The sequence below is a fragment of the Python bivittatus genome, unplaced genomic scaffold (assembly GCF_059951505.1).
Source record: "Python bivittatus isolate LINGU-HERP-01145 unplaced genomic scaffold, Pbiv_v1 ctg000070_np1212, whole genome shotgun sequence".
NCBI lineage: Eukaryota > Metazoa > Chordata > Lepidosauria > Squamata > Pythonidae > Python > Python bivittatus.
This window is the reverse complement of record NW_028277034.1, coordinates 35,254,733-35,266,964: the sequence shown is the minus strand read 5'-3', so window position 1 is coordinate 35,266,964 and position 12,232 is coordinate 35,254,733. Positions and strand designations below refer to the sequence as shown.

The window sequence follows — 12,232 nt, the reverse complement described above, 5'->3', positions numbered from 1 at the left end:
ATAAACCATACAATCAATGTTAACACCTGATTTCAATCTAATATTAGTTAACTCCACAATTTATCTCAACTGTATTTATTTACCCTTCCCAGTTGACACGCCTTATGCAATGTTAGATATAAATGAGCTTAGTGAGAAAACACATGGCAGATATTGTTTGCTTTTACGTTGTTAAGCAACTGGAGCTTTATCAGGTTTCTTCAGCTAATTAATTACCCATCCTGCCTTAGCAGAAAGTAAGATCTTCAAATAGCTTTAAGCTCTCCACAAAGTCTTTGCATGTTACTATCAACAGACTCCGCTCTGTCAGATAGAGTAATTCCAAGGGAGCAAATCTCAGTTAAGAATTCTATCCATGTTTATGCTCTGTTTCTACACTGGAGAAGAAACATGCTTTACAGCAGAAATGAAGCCAGACATTGCTGAAGGGAGAAATCTGTCAACTTATCTGAAAAACAAAGTGATACACTCAAAATATCACACTGAAAATACAAAAGAGGACTTTCTACACTACGCTCTAGCCACTTCTGTTACTTCTGATCTCAGGCACAGTATGGGACACAAACACAAACCACATTTAGCTGCTGCCCAGAGCCAATACAACGTTAGATAAACGGCTCGTAGATCTGATCCAGCATCCCTTCTTTATTCTGTTTTACTAATATTTACAAATTTGTTCTCATTTAACATCGATAGCTTCACCTCTTTCATAATACGTAGAACAAAACCAGAGATTTTACTTGTTTGTGTACTTAATTCCTCTTGAGGTAAAAAGTTTCAGTGCTTACCTACACTCTATTTCTTTCTTTTTTTAAAAGAATACAGCAGATGACATATAGCATTTTGTAATATTGGGATTTAATTTCCAAGTATATAAATCCAAAGTTCACAGCTTGCCCATCACATTTTGAGATCAGCCATCACTTTCAAACTATATTTAAGAACAATTCATTCCTGTCCTTCTGAGTTTGAATCTCTCTGATTCAAAGAAACTGATTTCTTATTTCCTGCTCTAATACAGACATAAACCCCCAGATTGCTGGAGAGACAGAATCCCACTGAAATATCTATGGCTACATAATATATAGATTAATGGGATTTGATACACTAAGCTTGTCCAACCAATCTGCCCATTTCCTCAGTCTCTGCTTATAATTACAGAAACAGCAAGTTGCGATTTCCTCAAAGATTTTATTCATCTCAAACCTAAATCTCATAATAACAGAAATATAAATAAAACCCTTCTAAACTGCAACCTCCCTGCAATTTTTTAAAAAAAGTATCTTAGTAAAAGCATTTATCATCTAGCTAGCCCACCTTCTGTAAACTGGTGTCTTCCAGATGCAATGGACTTAAGACCTTTTAATTTCCAGCAATATTGAAATGCTGGTCAAACTAAAAGGGGGAAATACTGCATAGGATTCTAAAACCACTGTAAGTGACAAGCATTTGAAAAACTTTAAATATCCTATCTATCACCCTTCAACTTCTGATCTGCATGTTTAGAAAGAATACTTATGGATAGTCCTCAGCTTATGATGGCAATTGGGACTGGAATGGCTGTCGCTGAACAATGCAGCTGTAAAGTGCAACATCACATGACCATGTCACTTAACAACGGCAATTCCGGCAGTCCCGGTTGCTGTCGTTAAGTGAGGACCATATGGGTTGCTAAGCGAGGACTTCACGTGACTGCGACTTTCGACTTCCTGTTGGCTTCCCCATTGACTTTGCTTATGGGAAGCCAACAGGAAAGGTCAGAAATTGCGATCATGAAACCGCAGCTTGTTGTGATGTAATTGCGAGCTGGGAGCAGAGTGCCCAGATCACAATGACGTGACCTTGAGAACACTGCAATGGCCAGAACTACGAGGACCTGTTGTAAGTATCATTCATTCAGCTCTGTTGTAATTTTGAAGGGTCACTGAACAAATGGTTGTAACCCAAGGACTACCTGTATAGCTAATCAATCCAACTATGTAAAGATTCTGTATCCACTTTTCACAAAAGCAAAGATGAAAAAGAGAGACTTTAAACGATGCTGAGTTGAAATACATCAACAATATTTTAAGTCTAAAGCAATAAAAACTATATGTCAGAACAGAGAAGGCTCTGTAGCTCTGTCAGCATAGGAATTTTGGGCAGAAAATCAAATGGTTCAATATCCCATGTTTATTGTTAAATCTTAGCCAAACAATAATGTAATCAAAGTGAATGTATTGTGAGAAATCATCTTACATCATCAACTGATGCCATCTCAAGTACAGCTTTCCATTTATACCAATTAATTAAAACTACTTCTAATACAATATGCTATTTAATCTTACTCTCTTTGTTACTCTTTTCCTCTATTTAAATATTTATCCTTTTAATATATATAATTTTGTTTTCATTTCTGAGCTATGATTTGAATCCCAGCATCAAAAAATATTGATACAGGGACACCAAAACCTAAACCCTCTATACTAAAAGTAGTGATACCACAGCCACGTTTTTCATTATAGGACTTCATTTAGTACTCTATATCCCTGTTAGAAGTCACTGATTCATCAACTAAATGGAAAACCTATCTTGATTTCTTTTTTGATCATGCTGTGTTATTTCATTTCCAAATGAAAATGTAATTATTTCAGACTCTCCTCTCCAGATTACACTGTGACAAATTTATTTAATGCCCTGGCTACCGTACAGATATGAATTCTATTTAAATCACAATGACTTAAATATGATTGGCTTAAGACAAAGTTAGGCCCTCTTGTATAAGTTTCTGGAGGTCAGAAATACTACTAAATAAGGGGTCCTTTTCTGGGTTCAGAAACAAAACAAGGAACACCTTCTATGGTGCATTTATAAGTTTTTTGGTGAAGAACCTTCTGTATACTAAGAAAGTAATAATGACATCTGAATCCTCCTTCCTTTTACCGTTCAGTCTGTCTCAAGATGGTTACTTATAGGAAGTCTAAATGGGACCTTATTCTACCTTATTCAGGCAGGGATCAGGAAGAATGTAGACAAGCTCTATGATACATGGGCAATTTGCTATAAGAATTTGGGAAACAGTGGAACAGGTTGCAAAGTGTAGAGGAATTCTTTCAATGAATAATAACTCTTGTGACTTTTTCGTAATATAGTGAGGCAAAATGGAATAGAATGATATTTTAAAAGCCAAAGAAATCAGAGTATGCATCATGAGTTCCTTGATCATCCCTCTGAATCTATTTGAGTGGATAAATACATTCCTGTAGCCCACATCTAGGTGTTCAACATGGACATGTTAGACTCTGGCTGGCTAAAGATATTTCTGAGCCCTGGCTCTTGATCTTATACTGGAACATGTGTCTCTTGGATTGTTCTTGTAAACTCTGTTCTCACCAGCACAAGTTGGTCTGTCATACTTTTATCTTGTTTCTTTCATATTTTAATATTTTGAGTTCTTGAAGAAGAAACTTATAAGAAAACTAGAGGATGAAATTAAGCATGGCCTAATATATTTTGACCATGTTCATTAGGGTTGCGTGGACTAGAAGTAGGTCTGAAGGGCCACTGGTTCCCAAACACTGCATTTTAAATTAAACTCTTTGTCTTACTCTATTGGCTACTTCTTGTTTTCTTGAAGATTCCATGTTTACACTGGACTTTATGTTCATACGAATACATGCAATCATATTTATTGTTCACTTCCCTAGCTTCTTGCAATGCTGAAGACCTGTTGATAAAAGTCTAACACAAATTAACAGATGACAGATCTCCCAGAGCAGAAAAATGAGAATATTAAAAATTAAGGCAAATTACATAAATAAGATGTCATGGGACTTGAGCCTCAGTTTGTCAGTCCTTCAAGGTAACCTAGATCAAGAAACAGACACCACAGGAATTCCAGGACTGCTATTTTATTATTGTAAGACATAACAACAAAATTTTTGAAAACCTGTGCAAGTTTCTTTCTGTCCCATCTTCTACTAAACAAAATAAAGACAGGATTATTTTGAGCTTCTTTCTCGTGCTTTCTTTAGCCCGTGGATGATGTAATCTCTTATCAAGTCCCTCTTTAACAGATTGTTCATACTTTCCCCAAGGTAAGCTATAAATTTGTTTACAGGCAGTCTATAGAGTGTATAAGTGTCTTGGCTTGGATGTACTGTAGCCCCAAAAGGTCTATTCTATGTCTCAAACAGAGCCAGACACTGACCTTAAAGATTACCTGTTTAAAAATATTTGATGTCAAAAATGTCTAAGAAATTCTAGGAAGGACAACAGAGTATGATTAGCAGTAAAAACAAAGCAAGAAGAAGAAACATTATTGGACTGTGTAGAAAGCAGGTGGGGTTCAATGCTCACCCAAATCAAGCCCTCCCTGCATACATAAAACTGCCAGAGAGAAGAGCCTATTATAAGCATTTAAAATATGTGGAATTTGGGACGTGCATTTTGTCTTCATGAGGACTCATTCAGACATGTGATCCTCCACCTGCAATCAGCAGTGATAGAGTCCCAGAACAGATACATGGCATCTTAATTTTGTGCAGGAACGTATTACCATGACAACATTTTCAAACGAGTCGTTTTCTGTGGAAGGCTTTACCTGTTTCTAGATCAGCTTCTATAGGCAAATTTTCACAAATCAGCTATGGAGATAGAATCCACATCAATCTGTTACAAAAGGGCCCTCTCCTCACTGCACAAATATCCATATTAGTGACCAAATATTTACGCTACTGTAGTACATAAACATTTACCCTTTAGGAAAGTGATTTTTTGCCAGGAAGGTGGAGATCAACTATACAAAACCTTCCTCTTAACTTGATACAGTAGAAGCAGAAAATTACTGAGGCGTTAATTCTGGCCCTATTTCTGTTCTATGTACCCTTTGTGTTGACTCTTAACTGCGTTAGATGCTGTACAAAAATTACACATGTTTCTATTCAGAATGCAGGAAAAAACATTCAGCTCTAAGCAATAATTGTAATCAAAGACTGGACTTTTTTTCTCTCCACAGAAAAGCATGCAAGGATGAAAAGCTCCTTGCTAAGGTATTGTTGTTGTTATTAATCAGTACATTTTATTAAAATAAATAGCAGGCACTACAGGGGGAAAATTGAGACACTTAACCCCCAGAAAAGGAGGAGTCTCTAATTCTCCAAAGGCAGACTTCTCGATCTAAGTAGGGAAAAAACCCTAACTGAACAACTACAGTATTGTGATTTTTTTTTTTTTGGTATGGTGCCTTTGAGTCAGTGCAGATTCCTGGTGATTGCCTGGACCTGCAGTTTTCTTGGCAAGATTTTCAGAAGTGGTTTGCCACTGCCTCCTTTCTAGGGCTGAGAGAGAGTGCATCTCTCATACACAACAGCCAAATGCACCCCCTTTTTGAGACCCACTGAGTGTTTATGACATTTTGTTATAAGACACTACTGATTCTTTTAAAATTGGCTAAGTGGTTATCATGTTGTACTAACCACAAACTGAATGAAGGTACTTTAAAAAGCCCAACAAACCCCATGTGGAGAGAAAAAAAGTCCAGTCTTTGATTACAATTATTGCTTAGAGCTGAATGCTTTTTCCTGCATTCTGAATAGAAACATGTGTAATTTTTGTACGGCATCTAACGCATTCATTCCTATTTCAATGCAACTGATTACACATAGTTCAAACTTCATAAAGAAGATTAAGGTCCAGTGCAAATGTAACAGTGGCTGATCTCTTTCCTAAAGTTATGAGATTATGAATGCCCACTTTCATTTTGTTTCCCCTCCTGATGCTGCTCTCATTACACAGCAGTTCCAAAGCGATGATTTTCTACTCATGGGTAGACACTGTAAGAGGAGAACCAATGAAGTATGCTGCAGCTCACAAAAGTTTATGCCTTCCAATAAAATTTGTTAATCCAAAAAAAGTACTACCAGATTGTTCCTGATTTTCTATTCACATATAGTTTTGCTTTGTACTTTCTAGCTGACATCAACATGACACCCTGGATCGAAAATACTGTTCTGTGAAAGAGCAGCCAAGCCACAGGCTGAGACTTCTCTTACAAAGAGACAGTAGCAAAGGCATCAGGAAGGCTTTTTCTCTTTTTTTAACTATTATCTGTGACAATTCTGAGGTTTTGATCCTTTAATGCTGTTGTATATATTAGCAAATATATTATTTTGAACATATTTTTGTGTGTACAATTTTGCTGTTGTATATATTAGCAAATACTAATTTGAAAGGGAAAAAATGCAGAAATACTTTTAATTTGGAGCTAACCACTGTGCAGCCTTGTATCTGTCTCTGCAACTGAGTTAGCTGAATTACAGGGTACCAGCCAAATCTCTATAATAAATTCCATAAAGATGGAAAAATATATCACACTGAATGTCTATATTTCAGAAAAATAAATGCATAGGAGTATATGCATTAATAGCTATATAGGAAAGTATCCATTTGTACTTTATCACCAGTAACTAAACAGATAATTCAATTCTCCAAAAAGTCTTTTAACTCAACAAACCTCAAAAGCATACAGTATTGTAAATCATGCTACTGTACTACTACATGGTAAAAAAGTAGCATTAAATACTTTCCCCAGGAGACTGTTTGGAAGTAGATCACTAGCAGAAAAGGATCCCTCTTATACTTCTCTTACAGTCAATACGCATTAACCAAATTAAAATTGCACCAAAAGATTACTGCCTATTGCTAATTTTTTAAATTCCTTTGTGACTTACTCTTCTCATACAATAGTGAAGAAGATTATGCTGAATCTTACAAGCTGAGGTCGACATATTGTACTGTGTTAGATTGAAACGTTTTGGATTAATAGGAGAATAAAAAGAAAATCTTGAAGGAATATTTTCACTTCTCCCTGCACATAAAGGCAAACAGCTTTTAATTATAATAACTGAAGAGCAAGAGGGGGAAAGGAAGGTTATTTTCAACAAAGGTATTTGTAAACATACATTTTTTAAAAAATCTAAGAGTGGCAAGGTGGAGGCTCAAAAGTCCCACCTGATCAGCAACGCCTTTCCTCAGCCCTAGGAATACCAAGTCGTTGCTACATCACAATTCACCTGGAGACTGTTACTGACGTAAGGCTAGCAGTAGCATTAGGCAAAATAAGGAGACTACTTCTGATGGCTGATTGGGAAGACCATTAAACAGGGTACATTTTCTAAGCCTGTGCAAAGCTTCATTTCAGATATTCAATTCAAAAGCTGATTTGACCAATATCCAAGTTGAATAAATCTTCTGAATCGAATTAGAAACGTAAACTGAATTGCCAAATTGAACAGGATGCCTTCAAATTGATTCAAATGATTTGGATGTTTCTGTTTATGTAGTCAAAAAAAAAAATCAGAAGTCAGAATCAATCAGATTATTCAAGTCTAACACCTCAAACAAGGTGGCTCTCTGAATTGTCAAACTGAACTGGATTTCTTATGCCACTAAATTTCAGCACACCAATCTAGGGATATTCAGGGGGGAAAAAATGGAGCCAGAAAATCTTATGCAACTAAGTACATGGTGCCCAGTTTGGGTTTAAGTGAAATTCGACGTTCCCAATTGATGGAAAGGGGAACAATTTTAACTAATTTACCCTTCCATCCTCTATATTCCCATAAAACCGATTCCAGATAATTTGGGGATCCTTCAACAACATATGAGATGACAAGGGAAAATCATCAAAAATTATCTCCCCTATCCAAAAAGTATGTATCTACTAGATTAAAAACCTGTCCATTAAGAAACAGAATCATCTATTCTTGGAAAGACAGATTTATATGTAAATGCATTTTTTAAAATGGTTTTTAGATGGTTATAGAAAAGAGGTGGGAATTTACCTCCTTGGTATAGGTGTAGAAAGTTAGGAATTTGATGACAGAAGACAGTAGGGATACATTTCAGGGAAAGAGTGAAACAGAAAGTCAGAAAGATTTATGGCAGAGTTTGTCTTGAGATTTGCTGGGTCCTCTAGTTGCTATAGAGGCTTGACAGCAAGTACCACAGTTCTAGGATGAAGCACAAAGTCAGAAATGTTGGCTTTATGCCAGGGTTGTGAGCTGTTGGCATGATGATAATATAGTGACATGGTCAATGAGATGTGGAGCATGTGGCCTGACAGTTGCTCTTGCCACTGATTGATTTTGTTCATGCTGAAACTGGGACCAGAGTACAAGCAGCCGAATAGAGCAGGAATGAAGAGATCAGGCTCTCTGAAGATGTCAGTGAAGGGGGCAGTGGTGAGCACATCCACTGGCTGGATGATTTTGGAGGATTGCAAGGATTTTCTATTGTTCCAGCAGATGTCAAGAGAAGGGTCCAGAACAGCACCAATAATGGAAGTATGTGTCTCCCTGGCCAAAAAGGGAGAGGGCTGAAGGGTAGGAAGATCAACTATTTGGTGGTTATCTCTACTTCCAGCCTGGCAATCCTGATTCTACTGGCTGTTTCACTGGTGACCTTGGCTTCAAATTGTTGATGGTAAACAGCAGTCTGCTTATAATAAGACCTTGCTTATTCTTAAGTTGGTGGTGGATGAGCAGGCAGACCTGGTTGAACGAAGTGGCAGTCTTGGCATAAATGTAGCAGCCTGCTTATTAACTGGCACTAGATGCCAGGAACATATCACACCTGTGCAGTGGCCCTTGCACTGGCTGGCAGTGGGTTTTTGGGTAGAATTTGAAGTGCTGGTTTTAACTTATCAATCTTCTCCAACATTAATCAGCCATCTCATATGCACAACCTGGGAAAAAACTGCTGATGGTCCCTTGTTTCTATGAGGTGGGGAGAAGGGCTGAGGTCCAGGAAGTTATATTGCCCCATCATGATATCTGTGTTATAGAACATCTTCCCTTAGAGCAGTATTTCTTAAACTTTTTTGTCTCAGGATCCCTTCCTGCTTTTAAAAATTATGAGGAGGACCCCAAAAGAGCTTTTGTATATATATTTACTGTATTAAAAATTAAAATTGATGTATTCACTGCTGCTTTTCATGCTTGTTTAATGGAATTGTAATACTGCATTATTTTTTAAAATAGGCTGGCAAATAATTTTGATTTTGTAGACCCCTGAGAGAGTCTTGGGGGACCCCCACGGGTCCTAGGATCATTCTTTAAGAAACATCGCCTTAGAGGTTAGACTTTCCCCAGTGCTGACTGATGTCCAGAAGTCAGTTAAGAAAGAGCTCTTCTATGGTTTCTTTATAGCTTAAAGGGATGACATTATCATATATACATCATACCCCACCCCACCCTTACACATATACACATTCATAGGGTGTTTCAGCTGTTTTAAAATGGATGATTTTATTTCTATTAATTATTTATTACCTTGACTGCGGATGCCTTATTATTCTGGATTATGTGGTGTACTGCCAAGTTTTAAGATTGCAGCAGCATAGAAATTAATCACCTAACCAATCAATCAACAGAAAGAAGCTGGTATCATTAATTCAGTATGAAGGGGAAACCAATACAATCCTACACAACACATCTGCTTTGTATGCATATTTAAAAGATGAGGTATTCTACCAGTTTTGTTAGCACATAATTAAATAACAATATTATACTAGTATGGCACAGCAGTTTTAGCTCTGATAACTTAAGACAGAATTCCAAATTTTAGGGGGTATTACAGTATGTGACATTGTTTGGAATGGGTGTTAATGTTTCACCAAAATTAAGTATCACTAGCAATTTATGCTGAGCCTCCATTATATGAATTTCACAGATTAAATTATTCACACATCAATATGTTTTCCCTTTCTAAATGTATCTGCATGATTTACAAGAAGTATCTATTTATAAGTTAAACATTGCTTTCAGTTTGAGCAACACAATGAGAGGACTATGAATCACTTCACCAGAGTACAGCAAGTTAAACCTGACAACGGCAAAATTATCAGTGTGTCACAACCGCAAAGAGGATCTTAAGGGACGAAATAGATCTTTTAAGCCTATTGTTGACATTTCTTGCAAAAGAACCTCTCAAGTTTTGTGATGGAATGTGCTCCACCAGAAATCTCAAGCAACCTTCAGTACAGACTTCTGAATATGTGTTTTAGCAAAATGTAACAATGCATATTAGGAAAATGGTTAGACAAACATACATAATTTTGAAAATAAGGTACAAAAATGTAATTTTATAATCCAGAAAATCTCAACCATTGGTTGTCCTTATCTTTCTTATAAAGACAAGGTGCAGGCTGTTTCTACAACCCATAACCAAATAACAGTTGATTAATAACACAGAAAAGTAGGGAAATATGTGGTATCTACTACAACTAGCACAAGAGTTAATAAAAATCAATAAGGAGACTACAACTACTAAGTCTTGAAAAGTCAAAATATTTTTCCAGAATTTATGCTGGAAATGTGAACAACAAGAGGGGACTTTTTATCATGCTTGGTGGACATGTAAAAAAGCTAAAAAAAATTGGATCCAAAAACATACATTGATTCAGAAGATTTTAAAGATTAGTATACAACTGAAGCCAAAGAAGTTTCTTTTGGGACTGATTGTTTCATGCTGATTGGAAACCCCTTCTGGACTTTTTGCATAAAACAGAAAAAAATGAAATTATGATACATGGGTTTGATGATTAGAAAAAATAAGAAAGAAAAATGAAAGTTATGTTGTAACAACAGAGTAAGAGGTCAATTTAAATTTATGTAAAAGAAAATTAGAAGCAATTTCTTTATATTCCTTTTCCTTTCTTTTTTTCTGCACTTTTGGCTTTGTTCTTTCTTCCTTTACTTTTTCTTAAATATTAGCTTTTATCGTTCTTGCCTAAAATTTAATGAAGTTATTATTTAAAAAGTCAAAATATTGCACCCATTACATATAAACTATCCCTAACCCTACATTGCTATGAACAAAATTTAGATAAAGCTTTCTTCTTAAGCATTAGCATTCTATGTCTCTGATGTTAACTGCAGTTTAATTAAATTATACACCCAACTTCTTTTTGCTGCAACTGGTAGTAAAAAAGGCAATAACTAAATACCCAGAGAGTAAATTGCCCTTGAAATAATATTTGATCATCACAGAAAAGCAAATGGCCTGAATAACATTTCATTAAATCCTACAATGTATGAAAAATTGGTACAGCAATGATATACACTGTCTCTCATGCATGTAAATGTAATAATTACAACAAAGGATCAATGAGAAGAATGTAAGCTTATAGATTGCCAAGTCCCATTTTTAGCAAAACATTTTTAACCACTGAAGTTAAACTGTAGGCAGATCTGCCCACATTTCAATAAAATTCAAGTTGTGAAATTGCCCAAGAAGTAAATCAGTCATTCTTGATACAATTAAAATTATAGATGGCTCTGTATGTGTGTATGTGTGCGTGCACACACACACATGCACTCATAATGAACTTACTGCTAATTTTTGATTGCAGCTGCATGATAAATTTCCTCTGAATTTATTTTACGAAGAAATATATAAGAAATTCTGACAGAAATAATTATAAACATTCCTAAGGCAATTGAAATTTCCTTAGGTGATTTCATGCTAGGTTGGGACCATCCATACAAGTTTATTTCAACATCAGCAATTTACCTGAAGAACTCCTCTCATTAGCTTCATAGTTAATACAGAACAGGGAACAGAAAACAAATGCTGCAATTTTACAGCTCCTAATCCTGGTATGGAAGTGTAACTTGGAAATCTTAGGAGGCAAGGATCAAAGCTTTATTTATCCTTTTACTTACCATTGGGGGAAATCAAGAAGTACCCTCGATTATGTATATCTCTCTGATAATAAAGCCTTTCTTTTCTCTGACATTTATATTTATGTAAGAGAGGACTGTGACCGCCTACCAGGTGCTGTAAATTTTTATGGGCACACAGAACTTAGACCCCATACTTCAGATGGCAGATGGGTCTTATTCCACTCAGAGGCACATCAGGACAGAAGGATAATACAGAAAGACCAAGTCCAAAAGGCAGTGTTATGATTTGGGAAGAGAAGGACCAGGTATAACTAGAACAACTCAATTCTATGGCAAGATACAGGAAGTTTCGTGGAATTTCTTTTGCAGAAAGATGGTATAGGATGGAAGAGGATGGATTGCTTAGAACAGATTAGGGAAGTTTGCAAGGGTGATGGTATAATATGAATACAGTAGGTTTTATTTCTTCTTACTGCTGTTTATAGTTTCTTGATATGGTCAAATGACTAATCAATAAATTGTAATTGATATAAGAAATTCTAAACAACTGTATCTTGAAAATACAA

At 36.0% G+C, this 12,232-nt stretch overlaps 1 protein-coding gene across 11 annotated transcripts in view; it reads right to left on the bottom strand.

The window, feature by feature from the left end:
* Window positions 1-12,232, bottom strand: part of CAMK2D (calcium/calmodulin dependent protein kinase II delta) — a 142,902-nt gene that overhangs the window by 98,516 nt on the left and 32,154 nt on the right. The window lies entirely within an intron of this gene.